We start from the raw sequence: 9,964 nt of genomic DNA, 5'->3' as shown, positions 1-9,964 counted from the left end.
GCCTCTCTGGTCTGACAACTTGGTGGCATCAAATGGTCTCTGTGGGGTCTGGGCATGGGCCTTGGCGCTGATTGTCAGGTGCACATCTGCCTGGGATTTGCACCTGTGGGGGTCAGAGGCGGGGTGGGCGTCAGCGCGTCTGGCCTCCAGCAGGTGGCGCTGTGCTGCTCCCTGAGACCAGGCCCTGATGGGCGGGATATGGGTGGGGTCTCTAGGTCCTCTGGCTCTGGGGCTGAGCATCCTGCCCCCCAGTCTGCTGGGACCTCCACAGAAGAGCTCCCAAGTCCCCGGGTCTCCGCCGCTTCTCTCAGAACCCTACGTTCACTCTACCTGCGTCCGAGCTTCTTTTGGTTTTGTTTTTGTATCTCAGACTGTTGTGCCCAAGATTGTGAATCCGAGAAACCACCGAGAAGCTGACACTGATGCAAACACACGAGGGTTTATTTACAAGCTCGAGCTTGTGTCCATGTATACCCGACACAGTGGAGCAGGGACTTGGACCCCGAGGTGGGTTTTAGCTTAGTTTTAAGGGCTGGTCTCAGGGAACTCCCGAAGGGCTGGAGCAATTCCTCAAGTTCTGTTTACATTTTGATATGGGGCCTTCAAGGGCATTGAGATCTGTTCTAATAGGGGCTTCCTGCCCTTGGCCTGGGCTCAGTTTTTATTCTATTGTGGGGCTTGCTGTGTTCTGACAATGAGCACTCAGGAAGGAAATGATGGATGTGACTCCCTTCTCAGGAGCATCACAGAGAATAAATAATGAGACTGAACCAAAGGAGCACAAGACTTGTGCACTGAGCCATACCAGGCTCTGGGAGGCCATCTTGGGCTCGTGGTTTGGGAGCCTCATCTTGTGAAAATGTCCGCAGTTCCTGAAGCCACTATTTCAATGTCATTCCTGTCAAATCATGGTGGCAGATCCTATAAATAGGAAAAAAAAACCCATAACTTCCATCCGCCCCCACAAATGACCCCGGAGAGGAAATCAGTATTGGAGAAGCAGGACAGAGTGGGACGCAGCACTTTCCTATTTCAAACGATGTCACAGAGACACAGGATAAAGCAGTGTTGTCCTCGGGACCCTCCTGGCTCCGTCGGTTAAGCATCCGACTCCTGACCTCACCTCTGGTCCTGATCTCGGGGTCGTTATTTCTAGCCCTGGGCTGGTCCATGGACGAGGCCTGATGCCTACTTAAACAAACCAGACCCACGAGGGTTGGTCCCAGCATAAGCTGAAGGAGCAGAACCGAGAGTCCAGAAGGAAACGTGCTCTGATACAACTGATTTTTTAACTTAATTTAATTTAAACCCAATTAATTAACGTATAGTGTATTATACTTTCAGAGGAAGAATTCAGAGATTCACCAGTTGGAGAAAACTGCAGTGCTCGTGACACCACGTGCCCTCCTTCATGCCAGTCCCCTGTTATCCTCTCCCTTGTCCCCTCCCTTGCAGCAACACTCAGTTTGTTTCCTACAATTAAGAGTCTGTATTTCCTGCATCTGTTTTCATCTTATTTGTTTTTCCTTCCCTTCACAGATGTTCATCTGCTTTGCTTCTTTAATTCCACCTATGAATGACACCTCACGGTCATTCTCTTTTCCGAATGACCTATTTCACTTAAGATGATCCCTCTACTTCTATCCACGTCATTGCAAATGGCAAGATTTCCTGCTCTTTGATAGGTGAGTACAATTCCGCTCTCTATGGCCATCATCTATCTCACATCCTCTTTATCCATCATCTGCCAGAGGGCACCGAGGGTCCTCCCATATTGTGGCTACTGTGGACCTGGCTGCTGTGGACATTGTGGTGCAGTTGTCCCACATCTCACTGTATCTGTATCTTCGGAGTGAGCTCCAGGCTTTACACATGCGGGTTGCAGGCTCTATTTGTAACTTCCGGAGGAGCCTCCACACTGTTTCCATGGTGTCTGCACCAGCCCACGGTCCCGCCCACAGTGGAAGAGGGTTGAGTGAGTTTTACAGGATGTGGTAAAAGTCTGGTCCACATTTCATTTTGCGTCCTTTGGGCTCCAATTCTTTCTCCTTAAGTATTTTTGGGGAAGCTGTGTGTTGGGCTCCTTTTCAGTCAGACATTTCCGAATCTAACAGGCCACAGATGGAGCCTGGAAGGAGGCAGAGGTGGGCCCCGGGATGGGCACGTGCCTCCTTCACAGCCTCCTGTAGTGCCTGAGGATCCCGCAGGGGGCGCCCAAGCCCAGGCACCGCCCAAGGGGCACGCATGTGCAGTAGGCCTCGTCTGCCTGCACTAACATGAGCCAGCCTGTGCTGGGGAGGCCTGAGGAAGACGTGGGGACATGTCCATGCTGATGAGCCACAGCCTCCTCAGAATGTGCGGGGAGTCTTCAGGGGGATATTGCACAGCGTTCACGCTGACAGGAGCCCCGGTCTCCTCAGGACACACGGTGAAGCCTCAGGAAGATGTGGGCCCACATCCACCCTGACAGGAGCCCTTGGGCCGCTTCAGGACCTGCGGTGAGGCTTCAGGGAGTTGTGGGCCCCCATCCACGCTCACAGGAGCCCCTGGGCCGCCTCAGAACATGTGGGGAAGCTTCTGAAAGATGGTGCACCGCGTCCACTCTGGCAGGAGCTAACTGGCCCCTCAGGACATAAGTTGAGTCTTCTGGAAGCTGGGGGCCGCATCCACAGTGACAGGAGCCTCGGCCACCTCAGAACCTGCGGTGATGCTTTGGGAGGACGTGGGGCCATGTCCACACAACCAGACGCTGATGTCCTCAGGACCCCCGGTGTAGACTTCGGGAAATATGGGGATGCGTCCATGCGGACAGAAGACCCCAGCCTTGTCAGAACCTGTGGTGAAGCCTAAGAAAAATGTGGATGCCGAATCCACACTGACAGAATTCTCCGGCCTCCTCAGGACACACTGTGAATGATTCGGATGATTTGGGGCCACGTCCATTCTGACAAGAGCCCCTGGCCTCCTCAGGTCTTATGGTGAGGCTGAGGAAAATGTGGGGCCACGTCAAGACTGAGAGGACCCGCGTCCTCCTCAGGACCTGCACTTTGTCTTCGGGACACATGAGGCTGCGTCTAGGCTGACAGGAACCCACAGCCTCCTCAGTACCGCGGTGAGTTTTTAGGGGACATGGGGCCATGTCCAGGCTGACAGGAACCCCTGGCCTCCTGAGAACCTGCTGTGAGGCTTCCAGAGGATGTGAGGCATCCAGAAGGATGTTCCTCCTCCTTCCAGAGGAGGCATACTCCACGTTGAGAGGAGACCCGGAGTACTCAGGACCCACTGACTATGACTCTGGAACACGTGGGGCCACGTCCGCATTCACAGGAGCCCGGCTTCCTCAGGACCCCCTGGAGGACTCTGGAGGCGCCGTTGGGGGCCACGTCCATGTCAGAAGGGACTCCTCAGAACCATAGGGTAAGTGAATGGGTAGAATGAATGGTAGGGTCAGGGGAGGGGAGGTGGTTGGTGGTTAGGCTTAGATGAGATGTTAGGGGTTAGTGATTATGCTTATGGTTACAGATTAGAGGTTAGGGTGAGGGATAAGGGTAAGGGTCAGTGGTTAGGAGTTAGGATGGGGGTTTGGGTTAGGGACAGGAGTTAGAGTTAGGGTTAGGGTTTAGACTTTAGGGATTATGGCAGGAGGTTAGGAGTTGGGGTTTGGGTTATGGTTAGAGTTAGGGTTCGGCTAGGTTTGTAGTTAGGGTTAGGGGTTAGGGTGTGATTTAGGGTTAGGGGTTAGTGTTAGCGGTTAGAGTTAAAGTTAGGGCTAGGTTTAGGGTTAGGGCGAGGGTTAGGTCATCTTCACCAGAGACGTTTGTCAGAAGCTTGTGACACGCAAGTGGAATAATGCAGGCCTGGAAGGTGTCTCCAGGTGCAGTAGAGTGGTATTCTTCGAACCTCCTGAGTTAGAAAACTGCTATGGTCTCACGGCCATTAGAATGCAGCGAGTTGAAAGCTGACTTCTAGGCAAGCTCTCTTGTGAGAGGTGAGCTCAGGGCAGGACCCTCCCGCATCCTGCCTGCCCAGCCTCATAGTTGCTAACATCCTTAGGTGAAGTGCTGGAAGAGATTGGAGAAATGCGAGTGGAAGTGTCAGGACTGTACTCACGTGTATCTCAGTTCAATACAGCGATTGCCAACGTCTATGTTCAATTAGAGTGTAGCTCGGGTATACCTCGCCTCGATAAGTGTCTAGCAGACATCGGCCTGCAAAGCATACGCACTTCTGCAAGTTGAGCTTATGGCCTGTACCTCCCCCATCCTGACTGCCTGTACGTTCTGCTTCCACAGCATTTCGTTGTATGCGGGAGAATCGCGGAGTGAGAACCAAGTGTCTGCCTTGTCAATTTCACGCCTAGCGGACAGCTGCCTCCAAGGCATGCACACTCCTTTGGTTGAGCTTATGGCTTGTAAAGCCCACATGCTGACCGCCTGTACGCTTCACTTACAAAGAACTTCATTCGATACGGGAAGCAAGTTTTGCGAGAGGCAAATATGTCTTAGTTCAATCCAGCAACTTCTGAGGAATTCCTCCCTCAGATGGGAGCTACATACTAACTTCCAAAACTGAGTACCTAGCTGAAAGCTCTCTCTCTGGGGAACTTCCTTCTCGGAGATGAGCTGAAACGTGGTCCTTCCCAGTTCCACACTGCCTGCAGATACAGTTACAAACATCCTCACTAGACATGTTTGTCAGAAGCTCATGGGATGCAAAGGGCAAGCTTCAGACTTCAAGGTTGTGTCTCCAGGTGCAGTAAAGCGGTATTCATGGAACATCCTGAATTACAATGCTGCCATGTTCTCATGGCCATCAGAATGCAGTTAAGAGAAAGCTGGCTTCAAGTCATGCTCCTTTTGAAAGCTGAGCTCAGGGAAGGACCATCCCACATCCTGCCTGCCTGTAGTCGTAGCTGCTAACATCCTTATTTTAGGTGTTGGGAGAGGTTGGAGAAATGCAAGTGGAAGTTTCAGGGCAGTACTTATGTGAATCTGAGTTCAATACAGCGATTGCCAACGTCCTTGTTTAATTAGAGTGTAGCTTGTGTATACCTCCCCTTGATGTCTAGCAAACATCGGCCTGCAAAGCATACACACTTCTGAGACTTGAATTTATGCCTTGTACCTCGCACATGCTGACTGCAGATACACTTCGCTCCTGTCAGGCTTAGGCTCGATGCGTGACAGAAGTTTGTCAGAGGTTAGTGGAAGGTGCCGGCCCACACAACTAGTGTCTCCATGCCCAATCCAGAGATATGTGAGGAACTGCTCTCTTAGATTGGTGCTACATACTAAGTTCCATACATGAGAAGCTAGTTGAACACGGTGTCCAAAGGGTACTTGCCTCTGAGACTTGAGCTCACATCCAGTCCCTCACAGTTCCACTCAGCCTTCAGATGGAATTTCGAACATCCTCACTAGACATGTTTGTCAGAAGCTCATAGGACACAAGGAGCTAGCTGCTGGCTTCAATGCTTGTCTCTCCAGGTGCAGTAGCGCGGTATACATGGACCGTCCTGACTTACAGTGGTGCTACGTTCTGAAGGCCATAACAACGCAGCTAGTAGAAAGCTGGCTTTGAGGCATGCTTCCTTTTGAGAGCTGTCTCAGGGCAGGACCCTCCCGCATCCTGCCTGACTGTAGACGTAGCTGCTAACATCCTTGTGTTAGGTGCTAGGAGAGGTTGTGAGAAAAGCATGTGGAAGCGTCGGGCTTGAACTCACGTGTATCTGAGTTGAATACAGCGATATCCAACGGACTTCTTCAATCAGAGTGTAGTTATGTTCTAACTCCCATGTACGAGCGGTTAGCAGAAATCTGCCTCCCAGGCATACACACTACTGAGAGTTGAGCTTATGATCTGTACCTCAACATCCTGCCTTCAGGTACACTTCGCTTCTAAAAGGCCTAGACTCGATGCGTGACGGAAGTGTGGTGAGAGGTAAGTGGAATGTCCCGTCACACAAGACTAGTGCCACCAAGGTCAATCCAGCGATTTCCTAGTAATTCCTGTTTTAGACTGGTGCTACATACTAAGTTCCATAGGTGAGAAGCTAGCTGAACGCCTTTTCCAAAAGCAACTTAGTTTTGAGAGTTGAGCTCGCACTCAGTCCCTCACGGTCTGATACAGCCTGCAGAATGAGTATCAAACATCTTCACCATAGACTTTTGTCAGAAGGTTATGAGACGCAAGTGGAACAATGCAGACCTGGAAGGTATCTCCAGGTGCAGTAGAGTGGTAGTCTTGGAACCTCCTGAATTAGAATACTGCTACATTCTCACTGCCATAAGAACGCAGCTAGTTGAAAGCTGACTTCTAGGCATGCTTCCTTGTAAGAGCTGTCAGGGCAGGACCGTCCCACATCTTGACTGCCTGTAGACTTAGGTCCTAGCATCTTTATGTTAGGTGCTGGAAGAGGTTGTGTAAAAAGCATGTGGAAGTGACAGGCCTGTACTCACGTGTATCTGAGTTCAATACAGCGATTGCCAATGTCCTTGTTCAATTAGAGTATACCTCGGTTCTAGCTCCCATCAATAACTGTCTAGCATACATCTGCCCGTAAAGCATACACACTTCTGAGACTTGAACTTATTCCCTGTACCTCCCACATGCTGACTGCAGGTACACTTCGCTCCTATCAGGCCTAGGCTTGAATCGTGACTGAAGGGTTGTGAGAGGTTAGTGGAAGGTGCCGGCCCACACGACTAGTGTCTCCAAGCCCAATCCAGAGATATGTGAGGAACTGCTCTCTAGGATTGGTGCTACACACTAAGTTCCATACATGGGAAGCTAGTGGAACGAAGTGTCCAAAGGGTACTTTCTTCTGAGACTTGAGCTCACCCCCAGTCCCTCACAGTTCCACACGGCCTTCAGATGAAATTTCGAACATCCTCACTAGACGTGTTGGTCAGAAGCTCATAGGACAAAAGGAGCTAGCTGCAGGCTTCAATACTTGTGTCTCTAGGTGCAGTAGAGTGGAATACATTGAACCTCCTGACTTACAATGTAGCTACATTCTCACGGCCATAAGAACGCAGCTAGTGGAAAGGTGCATTTGAGGCATGCTGCTGAGGATCAGAGTCACCCGTTCCAATTGAGGCCCAGTAGGGAATAGAGGAACCATGTCCTGATGATGCCCAGGTAGGGACCAGAGTCACCAGGTCCAGATGAGGCCCAGGTGGGGAGCATATTCACTAGGTCCAGGTGAGGCCCAGTTGAGGACCAGAGTCACCAGGTCTGGTTGAGGCCCAGAGGGGTACTAGAATCACCTGGTCCAGGTGACATCCAGATGGGGACCAGAGTCACCAGGTCAGGGTGAGGCCCAGAGGGATTCCAGAGTCATCATGTCCAGGTGAGGCTCAGGTGTGGAACAGAGTAACTGGGTACCAATGATGCCGAGGTGAGGACCAGAGTCACCAGATCTGGGTGAGGCCCAGATAGGGTCAGAGTCACCAGTTCCAGGTGAGGCCAAGAAGGAGGCCACAGCAATCAGGTCCAGGTGGGGAACAAAGTCACCAGGACAGGTTGAGGCCCAGTTGGGGACCACATTCACCAGGTCCAGGTGAGGCCCGGGTGGTGACCAGAGTCACCAGGTCCGGGTGAGGACCAGGTAAGGACCAGATTCACCAGGTCCAAGAGGCCCATGTGGGGACCTGAGTCACCAGGTATGGGTGAGGCCCAGGTGGCAACCCCACTCACCAAGTCCAGGTGAGGCCAACCTGCAGGCCAGACTCACCGGATCCAGGTGAGGCCCTGGTGGGGACTGGAGTCACCAGGTAAATGTGAGGCTAGAAGGACACCACAGTCACCAGGTCCAGGTGTGGCTCATGTGGGAACGAGAGTCACCAGGTCCAGGTGAGCCCCAGGTGGGAACCACAGTCACCAGGTCCAGATTGAGGACTAAGTGGGGGGCCCAGAGTCATCAGTGCTAGGTGAGGCCAAAGTGTGGAGCAAAGTTATTGGGTCCAGGTGAATCCCTGGTGGGGAACAGAGTAACCATGTCCCATTGATGCCCAGGTGGGAACAGAGTCACAAGCTCCAGACGAGGCCTGAGTGAGGAGTAGATTCACCAGGTCCTGTTGAGGCCCAGTTGAGGATCAGAGTCCCCAGCTCCGGGTGAGGCCCAGAGGAGGACAAGAGTCACCCGGTCCAGGTGATATCCAGGTGGGGACCAGAGTACCACGTCAGGATGAGGCCAAGAGGGGGACGAGAGTCCCTAGGTCCAGATAAGGCCCCGATGTGGAACTGAGTAACCAGGTCCTATGATGCCCATGTGAGCAGCAGATTCACCAGGTCCAGGTGAGTTCCCTGTGGGAACCAGTCACCTCTTCCAGGTGAGGCCCAGGTGGGACCACAGTCACCAGGTCAGGGTGAGGTCCAGAGGGTGACCAGAGACACCAGGTCCAGGGGAGGCCCAGGTATAGAAGAGAGTAACCAGGTCCCAATGATGCCCAGGTAAGGACCAGAGTCACCAGGTCCAGGTGAGGCCCAAATATGGATCAGGGTCGTGTTGTTCCAAGTGAGGCCAAAGGAGACCACAGGAACGAGGTCCAGGAGAGCCCCATATGTGAACCAGAACCACCAGATCTAGGTGAGATCCAGGTGGGGACAACAGTCACAAGGTCCAGGTGATGCCCAGGTGGCAATAAGACTCACCAAGTCCAGGTGAGACCCAGGTGGTGACCAGAGTCACCAGGTCCAGGTGAGGTCCAGGTAAGGACTAGATTCACCAGATACAAGTGAAGCCCAGGGGGAGACCAGAGTCACCAAGAAAGGGTGAGGCCCAGAGGGGGAAGCCGAGTAACCAGTTAAGTTTGAGGCCCAGAGTTGGACCAGAGGTCCCCGATCAAAGTGAGGCCCAGGTGTGGAATAGAGTATCCAGGTCCCAATAATACCTAGGTGAGGACCAGAGTCACTAGGCCCATGCAGGGCCCAGATGGGGATCAGAATCACCCGGTCCTGGTGAAGCATAGAAGAAGACCACAGTCACCAGTATCAGGTGGGCCCCATGTGGGAACCAGAGCCACTCTATCCAGCTGAGTCCCAGGTCCATGTGAGGCCCAAGTGAGGACCAGATTCATCAGGTCGAATTGAGTCATAGCTGGGGACAAGGGTCACCAGGTCTGGGTGAGGCCTAGGTGGGGACAAGATTTACCAGGTCTGAGTTAGGTCACAATGGGGACGAGAGTCACCAGGTCCGAGTTAGGTCACAGTGGGGACGAGAGTCACCAGGTCCAGGTGAGGCCAAACTGAGGACCCGAGTCACCAGATCCAGGTGAGGTCCATGTTGGAAAGAGAGTCACCAGGTCCAGGAGAGGTCCAGGTGGGGACCAGAGTCACCAGATCCAGATGAGGGCCTGGTGAGGACCAGAACTACCAGGTACACGTGAGGCCCAGGTGGGGATCAGAGGCAACAGGTCCATGTGAGACTGGCTGTGGAACATGGTCAACAGGTCTACGTGAGGCCCAGGTGTGGAACACAGTAACCAGGTCCAGGTGAGTCCCAGTTGGTGACAACAGTCACCACGTCCAGGTGAGGCCCGGGTGGGGACCAGGATCACCAGGTACAGGGGAGGTTCTTGAAAGAACCAGAGTCAACAGTTCAAGGTGAGGTGCAGGTGGCAACCAGAGTCAGCAGGTCCAAGTCAGGCCAAAGCGGAGTTCACAGTCACCATGACAGGGTGAGACCCAGAGGGAGACCAGAGTCACTTGGCACAGGTGAGGTCCAGTTGTGGAACACAGTAACCGGGTCTCAATTATGCCCAATTGAGAATCATGGTCCATAGGGTCAAGTGTGTCCCAGATGGGGATCAGATTCACCAGGTTCAAGTGATGCCCAGGGGTGACCAGGATCACCAGGTACAGGGGAGGCACTTGAAAGAACTAGAGTCAACTGTTCAAGGTGAGTCACAGGTGGCAACCAGAGTCAGCAGGTCCAAGTCAGAACATAGTGGGGTTCACAGTT

At 52.8% G+C, this 9,964-nt stretch overlaps 1 long non-coding RNA gene across 1 annotated transcript; it reads left to right on the top strand.

Annotated features, from left to right (window-relative positions):
- Nucleotides 1–2,367: 2,367 nt before the first annotated feature.
- On the top strand, nt 2,368–5,766 carry LOC140622366 (uncharacterized). The gene is made up of 2 exons (XR_012022132.1): nt 2,368–3,417; nt 4,293–5,766. It is a non-coding gene; the product is annotated as an uncharacterized lncRNA (long non-coding RNA).
- Nucleotides 5,767–9,964: the final 4,198 nt, after the last annotated feature.

This window comes from Canis lupus, chromosome 31 (genome assembly GCF_048164855.1).
Source record: "Canis lupus baileyi chromosome 31, mCanLup2.hap1, whole genome shotgun sequence".
NCBI classification, from domain to species: Eukaryota; Metazoa; Chordata; class Mammalia; order Carnivora; family Canidae; genus Canis; species Canis lupus.
The sequence above is the reverse complement of the archived record's forward strand: the minus strand, read 5'-3'. Positions and strand labels throughout refer to the sequence as shown.